This window comes from Danio rerio, chromosome 4 (genome assembly GCF_052040795.2).
Source record: "Danio rerio strain M-AB ecotype USA chromosome 4, GRCz13ab, whole genome shotgun sequence".
Taxonomy (NCBI): Eukaryota; Metazoa; Chordata; class Actinopteri; order Cypriniformes; family Danionidae; genus Danio; species Danio rerio.
Window position 1 is genome coordinate 81,262,591 of NC_141024.2, and position 15,435 is coordinate 81,278,025.

General features: G+C 37.9%; 1 pseudogene; it reads right to left on the reverse strand.

Moving 5' to 3' along the window:
• Positions 1-9,767: 9,767 nt before the first annotated feature.
• On the reverse strand, positions 9,768-11,307 carry LOC147845108 (uncharacterized; annotated as a pseudogene).
• Between the last annotated feature and the right edge of the window lie 4,128 nt (positions 11,308-15,435).

The following is a 15,435-nucleotide window of genomic DNA, read 5'->3' on the forward strand; positions in this document are numbered from 1 at the left end:
ACATACTTTTCTTCTTCCCTGGTGGAGACCGGACTGTGGCACATAATTGTAAATGTATGTTTCTGCAACTATTTTCGGTCAGATGACTTTCAGTTTTGCCGTATGATCGACAGAGCAAATGAACGACAAAAATGGGATTCGATGGACTCGGCCACCCCGTCATGTATGTACTCACAGTCCTGTTGGGGGCTGGACTATGGCATTTCTGTATGTATTTGCTGCTGTTTTCGGTAAAGATGATGTTAAATTTTGCAACAACATCCTTCAAAACGATAAGAGCGTGCGAGTAAAACACCTTCCACGGAAGCACCGCCCTCTTTTAAACGCCAGAGAATTTGAACGACAAGGATGGGATTTGATGGACTCTTTCACCTCGTCATGTATGTACTCACTTTCATGATGGGGGCTGGACTATGGCATATGCTTGTATTTGCAGCTATTTTCGATAAAGATGACATCAAATTTTGCAACAACATCCTTCAAAACGCTAAAAGAGTGAGAGAACTTCTACAGAAAGACCATGATCTCTTGAATGCCATAACATATGATCGACAAAATGGGATTCGAACCCACACGTGCAGAGCACAATGGATTAGCAGTCCATCGCCTTAACCACTCGGCCACCTCGTCATGCATTTTCCTTCTTCTCTGGTGGAGGCCGGACTGTGGCACATAATTGTAAATGTATGTTTCTGCAACTATTTTCGGTAAGATGACTTTTAGTTTTGCCGTATGATCGACAGAGCAAATGAACGACAAAAATGGGATTCGATGTACTCGGCCACCCCGTCATGTATGTACTCACTTGCCTGTTGGGGGCTGGACTATGGCATTTCTGTATGTATTTGCTGCTATTTTCGGTAAAGATGACGTTAAATTTTGCAACAACATCCTTCAAAACGATAAGAGCGTGCGAGTAAAACACCTTCCACGGAAGCACCGGCCTCCTTCAAATGCCAGAGCATTTGAACGACAAGGATGGGATTCGATGGACTCTTCCACTTCGTCATGTATGTACTCACTTTCATGATGGGGGCTGGACTATGGCATATATGTTTGTATTTGCAGCTCTTTTTTTATAAAGATGACATTAAATTTTGCAACAACATCCTTCACACCGCTAAGAGAGTGATAGTAAAACAACTTCTACAGAAACACCATTCTATCAAATGCCACAACATGTTAGCAACGAGTATGGGATTCAGACACACGTGTGCAAAGCACAATGGACTAGCAGTCCATCGCCTTAACCACTCTGCCAAGTCGTCTCGTATACACCTTTTTCTCTGGTGGAGGCCGGACTGTGGCACATATTTGTAAATGTATGTTTGTGCAACTATTTTCGGTAAGATGACTTTCAGTTTTGCCATATGAACGACAAGAATGGGATTCGATGGACTCGGCCACCTCGTCATGTATATACTCCCTTTCCTGATGGGGGCTGGACTATAGCATTACTGTATTTATTTGCAGCTCTTTTCGGTAAAGATGACATGAATTTTGGCAACCACATTCTTTAAAACAATAAGAGCGTGCGAGTAAAACACCTTTCACAAAAGCACCGGCCTCTTTCAAACGCCAAAGCATTTGAACGACAAGGATGGGATTCGATGGACTTGGCCACTTCGTAATGAAATTTTGCAACAACATCCTTCAAAACGCTAAGAGAGTGAGAGTAAAACAAGTTCCACAGAAGCACCAGGCTCTCTCGAATGCCAGGACATATTAGCGACGAGGATGGGATTTGAAGAGCACAATGGATTAGCAATGCCAGCTGCTGAAGGATTGTCCATCAATATTTCACAAATGTTGAAGATGAGGGCCAATCGGAGCGATTCGGTCCAACATTGTAGCCAATCACGTTGCAGCATCTCAACATTTGCAGCCAATCGTGGACCGTAATTCTCAACATTTTCAACATTTGACCAATCAGAGTCATGGCAATGGTAAAGCTGGGGAAGGAACCGTTCCAAGATTCACCGCTATGTGTGCAGTCAAACAGGTTAGTCAGATGTCAATCAATTTTCCGAACTGAGCCGAAGGTACACAAAGGAATAACAGGGTCATCTGGAGGCGGGTCAGAGGTCAAAAAAGTTCCTTGACCTTCAGTGATTTTCAACTAACAGCATCATTCGACAGCATCGTTTTGTTTAAAGTTCAGGATTTTTTTTCTGATAGTGATTTCTTAAAAAAGATAAGAAAATCTACATAATTGCTTGTATTAATGTTTTAGTGTGTTGTATTTCAAATTTGGATACTTTAATCTAAAACCAATTAATTTATAGGAGAAAAAATGTCTGAAAAATTCCACAAAGCCATGTCAGACGCTGACTGGATTTCACGTCTGAAAAAGTTTGCCAGCACAGGAGTTTGGCCATCAGATGAGGGCAACAGGAACAGGCCAGCTCCTCGATAAAAAAAGTGGCTTGCGATTTATCAAAGGGTGTGTATTTCATTTACATGATATAATGTTTGTTGAAATTTGCTTAACTTGTTAGGCTTCAGTACATTCAGTACAGTATCTATGTAAAACATGTCATACTTGTTTTTAAATAATAATGTGTTTTAAAATGCATGTATTTTGAGATTTACGTCGAATAATTTACTATAGTTTGACCGTTTATGAGAGAGATTTTAAAAGGTGGGGGAATGGATTATGAATGTACAATACAGCATGTGGTTTTAAAGCCTGAAATGTTCCTGTCCAGTTCCTCTTTTTTTTTTTTCTTATAGAGGTAAAGGTTTTATATTTGGATATTCAGACATTCTCCTTAATAATATCATTTCAGAAAAAAATTCTTTGCAAATTCTAAATAGGAAAATCATATTAGCAGACAATGATTAGTGATTATAAAAGTACAGCATTGTTCACAGTGAATTAGATAATTGTTGATATTGTTTTCAAATCATATTTGCATGCTAATTCCGATCGAATATTCAAAGTAATATGGTAAACAATATAGAGGCTGCTAAATGAACGAATGTGCGAATATAAAACCAACTTTACCTCTATCTTTTTCTTTTTGTTTTTTGGAGATACAAACTGTACAATTACATATTAGATAAATATTACACACATTCTAGAAACATAGTTAAATTAATTTACAGAGCTATTTTGTGCTTTATTAAAGGAGTCATTGAGTTAAAATTATTTATTCTATTTTTCATGATTTTTTTTTTTTTCAGATTGAGAAATGCCCATTGCAGTCTCGTGGACAGAGGACCTTGCACTCAAAAAATGATATGTTGGCTTTAATTAACTTTTTTATGTCAACAGGTTCCACATAACCGAGTTAAGTTACCTTAAAGAAAGAATATTCATTTGAGTGAACTTAAGTTAGTTACATAAAGGTAAGGTAATGTTGTTTATTAAATGTTGCAACATTTATAATTAACTTTAATTTATTTACACTGCTAAAAAAATCCTTTAAATTTACTGAAAAATACCGGCAGTGGTTGCCAGGAATTTTCTGTAAAAATACGGAAGTTTTATATAACTGTTTTAATTTACAGAAAATAACCATATTTCATCAACTGATACAATGCTTAGTTCCCAAAAACCTAGTTTAGCTCACAAAAATGTAGTCATTCAATGCACTAATGTGTTCATGTATGTATAATTAGCAAACAGATTTTCCCTTTATTTGTAACTACACAGTTACTTTTAAACAAAAGAATATGCAGCACAACATCAGCTATCCTTAGTTTATATTGGACTTGCACACAGATGCTACTATCCTCCACAACGGTGCACCATAATAGTTCAATTTATTTTATTTCACTTGTTGGTTTCTAAATTTATTTAACATTTTATTTAATTTGTTAATTTTTGTATTTTTTTCTGTTAATATTTCACATTTAATTTTTTAGATTTTTTATTCCATGTTCATTACTGTTTTGTTGACCATTGTTAAATAAATATTGCATTTATAAATGACTGGTCCTTGACTTTTAAGTCCCCTTTGTGTCGGTTTCTGTTTGTCTTTAACATTTTATTTACATTGTTTATTTATATTGTTAATACTGTATTATTAATAACTAATTTATTATTTTTACATTTTCTACTCTATTTTCATTACTGTTCTGTTGACAATTGTTAGATAAATAATGCATTTATAAATAACTGACTACTCCCTGACTTTTAATTCTATACACTGTAGCTCAATGACATTTCTATAGATCATTTGTACATTAAAATACAGAACAATAATAACCATAAGCATAAGAGAGTGTGTGTGTGTGTGTGTGCGTGCACGTGCATGTGTGTGTGAGAAAGAGAGTGTGTGTGAGAGAGAGCTTATGTGCATGTGTGTGTGTGTGACATATGCGTGCGTGCCTGTGTGTGAGTGTGTGTGCATGTGTGAAAGAGAGAGCGCGTGTGTGTGTGAAAGAGAGAGAGCATGTGTGTGTGTTTTCCAGAGATGGGTTGCGGCTGGAAGGGCATCTGCTGTGTAAAAACTTGCTGGATAAGTTGGCGGTTCATCCCGCTGTGGCAACCTTGGACTCTTGTTCCTCCATAATCATCACACTGAAGACTAATCATGCGTACAATTCAGGCTTAGACGTGAATAAATTATATTTTAAACATTTAATAAAATAACAGTTATTTAAAAATGAAATAACATTTTAGTGAGCAGAATAAGCTTATTATAAAATATTCCAAACTTTTTACTGTGGCTGTATATTATAGTTATTACTACTATTTGTTGTGCAACATTTATTTATTTTTTTACATGGGTGGAAACCTTTGTTGAACCCACCTGTTTCTGATGTTTGCTGGGGAGCGATTCTGAATGTCTGGCAACTGTGCAGAGCTAAAATAAAAAAAAAAGATCACTGTATTAAGTAGCTTGAGGGGACATGTGGTACATTGTCCAGTGGCTCCCAGTGCTTCAGCTTCTCTGTACATGTTGTCGGTGGAGCTAGTGGTACTGTTGGTGCTGGTTGTGGCCAAATCATAGTGGGAACTATAGTAAAAGTTCAGTGGCATCTGAGGTAACAGGTGGATATTCTATTGATGGAGCTGGTGGAAGAAGTGGCTTTGGTGCTGGTCCAGATTCCTCGTCATCTCATCAAAATTTAACGGAAACTTGTTTAAATAGATTATAATCGCATATGACTTTTTTTTCACTTGAAATGACAATCTTTTTGCTAAATTAAAATAATTCAACCCATTCTTTAAACAGGGTTTTGCTTGTCACCCTAAAGAGTTTTACACAATTATTAATGTTATTCCTAAAAACATCACAGTATTGATCAGAGGTTTTCTTTCACACTATTCTGTAATGTTCGCTCTTCCATCTTTATTTTTAGAGATACAAAATTTAATAATAAGTTTTAAATGAATATTCTTATTTAAAGGCTTCATCCTAATCAGCTCAGACCTCGTTTATTTTAAAAGAATTTAATTCACAGAAATTAGAAAAAAAAGAACAAGTTACATTTCTTATTCAATTCTCCCCAAAATTAAAGAACTTCAGTTAAAATGATTAATAATGTGTATTCATCAAAAGAATTCCTGAGATTAAAATTTGATACTGAGGAAAACTTGCCAATTTTGTAAAAGTTATTGAAAACACTGAGCATATTTTCTACAACTGCATATACTCATGTACATAACTTATAATACATAATGTCACGCGCAGAATTCCACAGATTTTCTGCAGATTTTTAGCCCATCATTAATTCTATTTAATTTACTTGAGTAAATGTGTGTAAATATATATTTATGCACTTTTTAAATTAATAACAGTAATATTATTGACTAATATGAAAATGTTTATCTGATTTATGTACAATGCAGTTTGTACAGTAATATTTTGTCTTTTAGTAGAAATATTATACGAGAGACTTGCTTTGTTTACCAGATAAAGTGAATCTAATTGGATTTGCATTTTAAACATTAAATAAAAGTTTAAAAGATATTATTTTTTGTTTCACATATTTAGGTTTTAGTTATGATACTCCCAAAAGCAGAAATTAACAGATTTTTATCAAAATTCTTTGCAGAAATAGCAAAAAACGTCGACAGATTCTGTCTGGCCCTACTCATGACTCATAATACATAGTGCATAATACAGAATGTCTCATGTCAATATCCATGTAAACCCTTTTTACAATAAACAAGTTAAATTTGGTGTAACTAAAAAAAATTGTACAGGTTAACAACATTTTATGCTTTGCAAAACATTCTTCATTTGTAAATGCAGGTTTTTGGACCTTCTTTTAAAGTGTGACTTTGAGATTATTAGACTCATGAAAGGCCTAATAAAAGTATCCTCTTTTAATTTATATATATATATATATATATATATATATATATATATATATATATATATATATATATATATATAGGAACAATCAGAATGTTAATAATTAAATAACTTGTTACTCTTAAAATAATTTACTTTTAACACAATAAACCTAAAACTATAACCTACACACACACACCACTTGCAGACAGCACACTTGCAGTCAGTGCACATGAGCAGTACAATATGTAATGAATATTAATAATAATTGGAATTTACAGATAGCTGAAGTGCTTCAGTAGTCTGTTGAGTCCTGGAATTAGCATGTAAGCTAACAAATCTCTCATGTTCTCATTCACAATAGCAACACTGTTTCCCATACACTGATTTATTTGTAGTAATGTGGGAGTTTTCACATGAACATTTCTTTAAAGGAAACCAGTTGTCTACAGAAAGTTTAATTGTCTTCATGAAGAAAACTTGTTTCTTTTCTCAGATCAGTCAATCAAAATAAATGTGTAGTGTTTTGAAACCGAAGTCTTCATTTGTACCCACAACACATCAAGATTTGATCAAGTCAAAATCTCATAATCTGACACAAATCTGATCCGTGGTAACTGGCAAATGGCATTGTGTAGTCTGATTAGGGCTTTATGGAGTCTGCATCAGTCTCTCACTGTCATTACAAGTTCACACCGGCCGAGTTTAGGTGGACTTTCATTCACCAGCAAGTTTTGTAAAAATGCAGACAAAAGCCCAAAATTGGAGGCAAATCCGTGTTTGTTCCAGGGAGTGACAATCAAACAATGTAAATGATCAAAAACACAATCTAAGGGTGTAGGACAGTTTTCTCTGCATCTCCCCAAACATTTTCTCCTTCCTAATCCTTCTAATTCTCCTTTCAGAGCCGACCATTTGATTGCAGTGTGCAGAAAATTGGTTTTCAGTTCATAATACCTTGAAACACATATAAAGTTATTTTGCTTTCTTGCAGCCCTGTAGAAACTCTCACAACCTGACACATCTTCACCCCTCTTCAGTTATTGAGTTTAAATCTTCAGGTTCAAAGGGTTTCATTCCAGTAACTTGATATGTATTCAAGAGTTCACACTTGTCGCGAGATGCTATCCCATTCTATCCTGGGAGAAAGCCTTAAATTAATTTAAATGACTTTCATTTTAACATACGTTCCTGGTCCAAAATATGAGGAAGCTGCAAGCAAAATAACAGACAGCTATAATGATGCCTTGGCTCGTTCATCGGATCAACCAATTTTAATTCTTGGGAATATGAACTTATGTGAGTTATCAAGCCATTTGCCTACTTTATATCAGTATGTGGACTGTCCGACCCAATCAACACGCATATTGGATAAATGTTTTGGCAATATAAAAGACGGATATAAAGCTGTGTGTCACCCTCCATTGGGGAGGTCGGACCACAACATCATACACCTGTTACCCAAATGTCGAGCTAAGTTTAAACAAGAAAAACCAGTGACTAAAGAGATACTTATAATTTTGGACAGATCAGAGCAAAGAGGAACTAAGGGACTGTTTTGAAAATACAGAGTGGCAAGTGTTTTTTGATGCATGTGAAAATGTACATGAAACTACTGATACCATTACATCTTACATAAGTTTTTGTGAAAGTAATTGTGTTAAGACTAAAACAATTCAGATGTACCCAAATAATAGGTTATGGTTTACAAATGATCTTAAAACACGTGTAAATGAGAAAAAAATCAGCTTTTTTAAATGGGGGTATTGAATTAGACAGAAAAGAAAGGAACTCAGGGGTCAAATTAAGAAAGCCAAATTAGCATACAAAGACAAGATTGAGGATAAGTTATTTAAAGGTAGTGCTAAGAAGGCATGGGAAGAAATAAACAGTGTCATGGGAAGAAAGAAAAAGGCATGTTTATCACATGGTGCACCTATGGTAGAAGATTTAAATATTTTCTTTGCTAGGTTTGATAAAGGGGAAAGTAAAATTGAATGTGATAAAAATCTGTTCTAATATTCCTGCATACGAGCCCATTAAACTTAATGAGTATGAAATAGCAGCTTGTCTTGCTAGTACAAAGCCAAATAAAGCACCTGGCCCAGATGGGCTTAAAGGTCGCGTGTTGAGAGATTGTGCTTTTCAGCTACCTAGTGTATTCACCCGTTAGTTTCAGCTTTCGTTAGATAAAGTGGTTCCAAATTTATGGAAAAAAACAAAAATTGTTCCAGTACCCAAAATTTCCAATGCCAATCAGTTAAAAGATTTTAGACCAATAGCTCTTACATGTATTTTGGGTAAATGTATGGAAAGAGTATTATCAAGGCACATCTGGAACAAGGTGGTCAACGATTTGGACCCCCTTCAGTTTGCATATAGGGGAAAGAGGGGCACCGACGATGCTGTAACAACTTTGCGTGATTTTGCTGCTGAACATATTCAACAGACCACAAATTATGTAAGGATTTTATTTATAGATTTTAGCGCAGCTTTTAATTCAATTCGGATAGATATTCTCCTGCAAAGACTACTTGATCTAGGAGTGAATGGTGATTTTATTTGGTGGATTAAAGATTTCCTTTTAAATCGTCCTCAAAATGTAGTCGTTAATGAAATGGTGTCTAAAACAATGATTGAAAATACAGGAGTTCCGCAAGGAAGCATTTTATCACCCTTACTATTTTCTCTTTACACAAATGTACTTAAGATTCAGGATTCAGGTTTTAAGTAATTTAAATATGCAGATGATATGGCACTTGTTGGACGGTTGACTAAAATAGGAACAGAAGGAGATACCTCGTACTATAATTATATACATATGCTCCTAAACTGGTGTAAAAAGAGTTCACTGGAGATCAATTTTAATAAAACCAAGGAGATGATAATTAGCAGAAATAAAAAAGTGCTTAGTCAAGGGTTGAAACCGCTGGTTCTTGAGGGACATGAAATAGAGACAGTTGACTGTTTTAAATATTTAGGAACACTTATTGATAGTGGACTAACATTTGCTGCAAATGCAGAGTGCATTTTTAAAAAAGCAATGCAGAGATTATACCTCATTAGGAGGTTACAACAATTTGGTGTGAGTCAAGATGTCCTTGAGGTATACAAGAACTTGGTTGAAAGTGTTGTGAGTTTTAACATGATAGCATGGTATGGACTATTGCCAATGAAGGAAAAGCAAAAACTGTGTCGAGTAGTAAAAATTGGCAGTACAATTGTAGGTAAAGCGCAAAAACAACCAAATGAAATTTATTCAATGAGAATTAGACAGAAAGCACACACCATTGTTGAAGATTGTTCCCATCCCTTAAATATCAAATTTCAGCCTTTGCCTTCAAAAAGACATTTTAGGCAACCTCAAGTAAAGAAAAATGTGTATCAAATGTCCTTTGTGCCAAGTGCCATTACAATTTTAAATACTGGGTTTTAATTATGTGTAGGGTTTTAAATAGTGTTTTTTAATGTTATATATGTGACGACGTTGAATGTATTTGTGTTGAATGTTTTTTCTGTGATGTGTGTAATGTAAACGCTGATGTGGTTGTGTGGTGAAGCCAAAGATAAATTTCCACTTGTGGACAATAAAGAAAGTAAAGTAAAGTAAAGTAAAGTAAAGTAAGCTCCGCTTGACAAGGCTCATTTTTGCTCTCCATTGTGGAGCTTCATGTGGTTGCCGAGGCTTCTTTTATATTTAAAGCCCTTTCCACACTCACTGCATCGAAATCGCTCTCTTGAATGAATCTTCATGTGTTGCTTTATGGAGCCTTTGCATGTGAGACTCTTTCCACAATGATCACATGTGGTTTTAGTGTGACCATTCGTGTGATTCATGAGGCTAGCTTTGGTTGTGAAGCTCTATCCACAATGAGCACATGCAAACGGCTTCTCTCCGGTGTGACTTATCATGTGGTGTTTGAGTGAGCCTATATGTGGGAACCTTTTACCACACTCTGTGCATGTGTAAGGTTTCTCTCCAGTGTGAATCCTCATGTGGATGTCAAGGTTTTGTTGTTGAGGAAAACGTTTCCCACACTGTGTGCAAGTAAAACCAGTGTGTGATCTCATGTGGACTTCAAGGTAGCCTTTTTGCTTATAGCTTTTTCCACACTGAAGGCAAGAGTAAGGCCTCTCCCCAGAGTGAATTCTCATGTGCACTGCAAAGTTTCCTGGATGATAGAAGCTTTTCCCACACTGTTGGCATGCGTACGGTCTCTCTCCAGTGTGAATTCTCATGTGCACTGTTAAATTTCCTGTATTATAGAAGCTTTTTCCACACTGTTTGCAGGTGTATGGTTTCTCCTTAGTGCGATCAAGGTTTGACTTTTGACTAAAACTCTTTCTACTCTGTTTACAGCTGTAATTACACCTAGACTTGGATTTCCGAGGTCTTGAAGTCTTTTTAGTGAGTGTGGGTTTTTCATCAGTCGTTATTTCTTGTTGTTTCTCTTCCATTTCATTCCATTGATGTGTCTCTTCTTTCAGCACTATCAGGTCTTAAAAAAAGAACAAAAAAGTGAACTTTAGTATGAAGGCTCAAAGTGGCAAGCATGAAATGGATGTTTACCCTAAATATCAAAATGAGCTTACTATTTACTCTCCATCATGTGGTTTTAAACATTTCCTTTCTTCTGGAACACAAAGTAAGCCAGCATTTTTATCACAATATCTTATTTTGTGTTCAACAGAATTAAGAAACTCATCAAGGTTTAAAACCACACAATGGAAAGTAAATGGTGAGGCTATTTTCATTTCTGTGTTAGAAATACCTTTAAAGGGTTTCTATTATGAACCTTTTTTACAAGATGTAAAGTAAGTCTTTGGTGTTCCCACAATGTATCTGAGGTTTCAGCTCAAAATCAGATCATATACCTTGCAGATTATTTCATTTTGGCGGTTAGAGGAAAACCAAGCTGTTTTTGTGCCTGTGGCTGTAAATGCAAATGATCAAATGCACTCGCTCTAGATTACTCATGTTGTGTTCCCTCATGTGCATCTCTTTCTTGGAAAACCTGATTGACACAAATCCTGCAAGTTCATACCAAGTGCGCATAATTCAGCTTATGTTAGTGAGTTTGCATTATTGTATATAACTTATGCAAATGTTTCCCGGTACTGGGTTGCAGCTGGACAGGTATCCGCTGTTTAAAACAAATGCTTGATAAGTTGGTGGTTCATTCCGTTGTGGTGACCTGATGAATAAAGGGATTAAGCCGAAGGTAAATGAATGAATAAACTTGTTCAAATGCTTAATGCAACGTTTGCTGTAAACTGGAGTGATGAGGAGATGGCAAGATGACATACTTTGCTACTTGTTTTCATTTATTTGTACTTTTGTCTTTTTTTCTTGGCTTTGTGTATGTCCTGAGGCTTAGCTTAAGACCTACGCTGTGACATTTTATATACCCGACAAGATGCTGAAATGCCAGCTGAAGGTTATCTGCTTTTTGTCCAATCAGGGACAGTGACAGCGTAAATATATAAACAATTATGTTAAACTGGGGTTTGGGAATGTGAACTGTCTGTTAATGAACACCCAGGATTATTTGTTAACTCAAGGTGTAGCATGAGCAGTGTGGAACAAGGTTACAGTTAACACAGGATTCTGTCCACGAATAACAAACAGCAGAAAACTGTAAAACTCAGGGGTGGACTGGCCATAGGGAGCACCAGGACATTTCCCGGTGAACTGACGGTCATCTGACCGTGATTCTGGTCCACTCCGCCTCCACTTAACCTAAACATTGCGCTTCTCTCCCCAAACTTTTATTGGCAAGCATGCAAACAACAGGGATTCACACAAGAGCGTGTGTGAGGTGCGTGGGAATGTTTTTTCTGTATGCATGCATCAGTTTGCTTTCACCAGCGTTGTTTCAGTTGCACATAGGGAATAACAAACTTGCACGTGCAAAAGATGCCAAATGTAAATGGCCCCTAATGTCTTTCAAGAGTTCACACTTAGCTCATGATTTATACATAGCTTGTTTGGCATGCTGTCCCGGGAGAGAGCCCTGAGCTCAAGGAATCCTCGAGCCCAGGGCTCCCCCCCCTTTTGCAGGGCGAGTGGAGATTGAGCTCAGGTCTATCTCAAACTCCCCCGCTGCTGAGGCCAAGGCGAACTTCCTGAGAGTAAGACATTATAAAAAAAGGTTTAGGCTTGTTTTATCTATAATATAGAGCACATTTGGATGGTAGGAGGAAACCGGGGAACCCGGGGGAAACCCACGCGGACACGGGGAGAACATGCAAACTCCACACAGAAATACCAGATGGCTCAGCGAGGACCCAACACCATTGGTATTCTTGCTGTGAGGCAACAGTGCTAGTCACTGGGCCACCGTGCCGCCCATTCTGGATAAAGGAGGAAGAAGGGGAGGAGGGGGGGGGGGGGGGGGGTTCTTCCAGACGAAGATAGTTGTAGAAAGGAAATGAGGATATATATAGTGGTTTGGGATCCTTTGATTGGAGGATCATAATTAGTTAACGTGGACCAGCTGGGTAAATCATGAGCACATGCTCCTCTCGAAATTAGTTTAAAACTAAACTTAAATAAAGTTAGGAAGTCTGAGGGAGTCTGAGTGGCTTAGAGGGTGGGTGGAGACTCGTGTGTAAATTGGGGCTTAAATGGGCCCTCTACGGGAGTCAGTGCTTAAGAGAATGTTTGTGAGATGTAATAATGAAGGGTGTGGAGCTGGCTGTTTAAGAGGAGGGAAGAGATTTGGTAGCGGAAGCATAAAAAGCTGTTTGGGGTAAACAAAGGAGAGAAGCTGGAGGAAACAATGCTATATAAATTACTGTATGGAATATACAACTGCTATGCAGCAGAAGCACTCAATGTTGGCATGTTGCTAGGAACTGGCAGGGAGAAAGAGAGGGGAAGGAAGCTGGTATTAACACAGATTTAATATATTAACAATAAAATAAAAACATGAACATTAGGGAAATACTATGCATAATAAAATGCAGTAAGCAGCGGAAGCACTTAGCGCTGGCAGAAGAAAAACAGCTGTAATTAACAAAAATATGCTATACACTTACTATGCATAATATGCAAAATAATCAATAAGAAAGATACTAATGCAGCGGGAGCCCACAACGCTGGTAAGGGGAGAGAAAAAGGGGGGTGCTGTTTAAGTAACAAGGTTACTATGCAAAATACAGAACATGAAATGCTAATAAATTACTATGCAGAATAAACATGTCAATGCTGATACTGGTGAATAACTATAAAGAATAAATAAACTGATGCAGCGGAAGCACTCGACACTGGCAGGGGAAACTGGAAGGTTAAGGCGATAGGTGAGGCTCTTGCGAGAGCCGAAACTCCTATTGACTCCGGCGGGAGTCAGAGCTTAGGGTGATGTTAATGTGGAGGAAGGAGGTTGGATGGGAGTCAAAAACAATGAGTAAACAGCTGGTAGAAAACAGTAAGGCACTCAATTCTGGCAAGTGGAAAGGGGAGAGCTGCTGGGAGTAATATGATTATTATCCAGAAATACACAATATAATACATGAAATACAAATGGACTACTATGCAGAATGAACACAATGTAGACATTTATCAATAACTATATGAAAAACAAATAAACTGGTGCAGCGGAAGCACTCCACACTGGAATGGGAAAAGAAATGGGCAAGGTGGCTGGAAGAAACAGATATACTAAACAATTTTTATGCAAATGATACAATACAATATATAACAATAAACCATTATGCAGAATAAATTAATTGGAGCTGCAAAGGTGCTTGATGCTGCAGGGCAGGTAAAAGGGGGGAGAGCAGCTGTAAGAAACACAAATATCCAACACAAGTACTATACAGAATATACAAATTATGCAATAAGATACTAAGGCAAAGGGAGCATACAACGCTGACAGGGGGGAAAGAAAAAGGGGAGAGCTGTTGGAGATAACGAGATTACTATGCAAAATACAGAATATGATAACATGTAATGCTAATGAACTACTATACGGATTAAACAAAATGTAGAAACTGATGAATGACAATACAGAATAAATAAAATGATGCAGCACAAGCACTCATTTCTGGCAGTGGAAACAGGAAGGTGAGGGTGATAGGGGAGGCTCTTGCGAGAGCCGAAGCTCGTGTTGACCCCTGTGGGGGTTTGAGCTTAGGGTGATGCTAAGATGGAGCAAAGAGGTTAGTTGAGAGTCAAGGCAAGGAGTTAAGAGATTGGAGGGAACAGCAGAAGCGCTTATCGCTGGCAGGGCATACAGAAAGGAGAAGTTGATAGGTGAGGTTCTTATGAGAGCCACAGCTTGCGTTGACCCCTGCGGGAGTCTGAGCTTAGGGTGATGCAGATAGAGCAAGGAGGTTATGAGAGGGCCAAAGGCAAGGAGTGAAGAGCTAGGAGGAAACAGCGGAAGTACTCAACGCTGGCAGGGATAACAGAAAAGAGAGGGTGAAAGGGGAGGCTCTTGGGAGAGCCGAAACTTGTGTTGACCCCTACAGGAGTCTGAGCTTTAAGCAGATTGAGCAAGGTGGTAACAAGAGAGCCAAAGGCGAGGGGTAAAGAGCTAGGAGGGAACAGTGGAAGCACTCAACACTGGCAGGAGGAACAGAAAGGAGAGGGTGAAAGGTGAGGCTCTTGCGAGAGCCGAAGCTCGTGTTGACCCTTGCGAGAGTCTGAGCTTGGGTGATGCAGATGGAGCAAGGAGGTTACCAGAGAGCCAAAGGCAAAGGGTAAAGAGCTAGGAGGGAACAGCGGAATTACTCAACGCTGGCAGGGGGAACAGAAAGGAGAGGGTGATAGGGTAGGCTCTTGTCAGAGCCAAAGCTCATGTTGACCCCTGCGAAATCTGAGCTTAGGGTGATGCTGATGTAGCAAGGAGATTACATGAGAGTCAAAGGCAGGGAGTAAAGAACTAGGAGGAAACAGCAGAGGAACTCAATGCTGGCAGGGGGAACAGAAAGAGGGTCATGTTAAGCTCTGCGAGAGCTGAAGCTCATATTTACTCCAGCGGGAGCCTGAGCCGTGAGGGGGTTTGCTAGGGATGGACAGATAGATGGCTTTGGCTTGAGAATAAAGGGGTGGCCAAAATTGGGCTGAGAGGTTTGAAAGAAACAACTTGGGTTCTTTGAGATGAAAAGACTGAGGCGAATGTAGGATTTGAAAGGCTTCAGAGAACCAATGACCAAGGGTCTGGATCTGGTGCTGGGA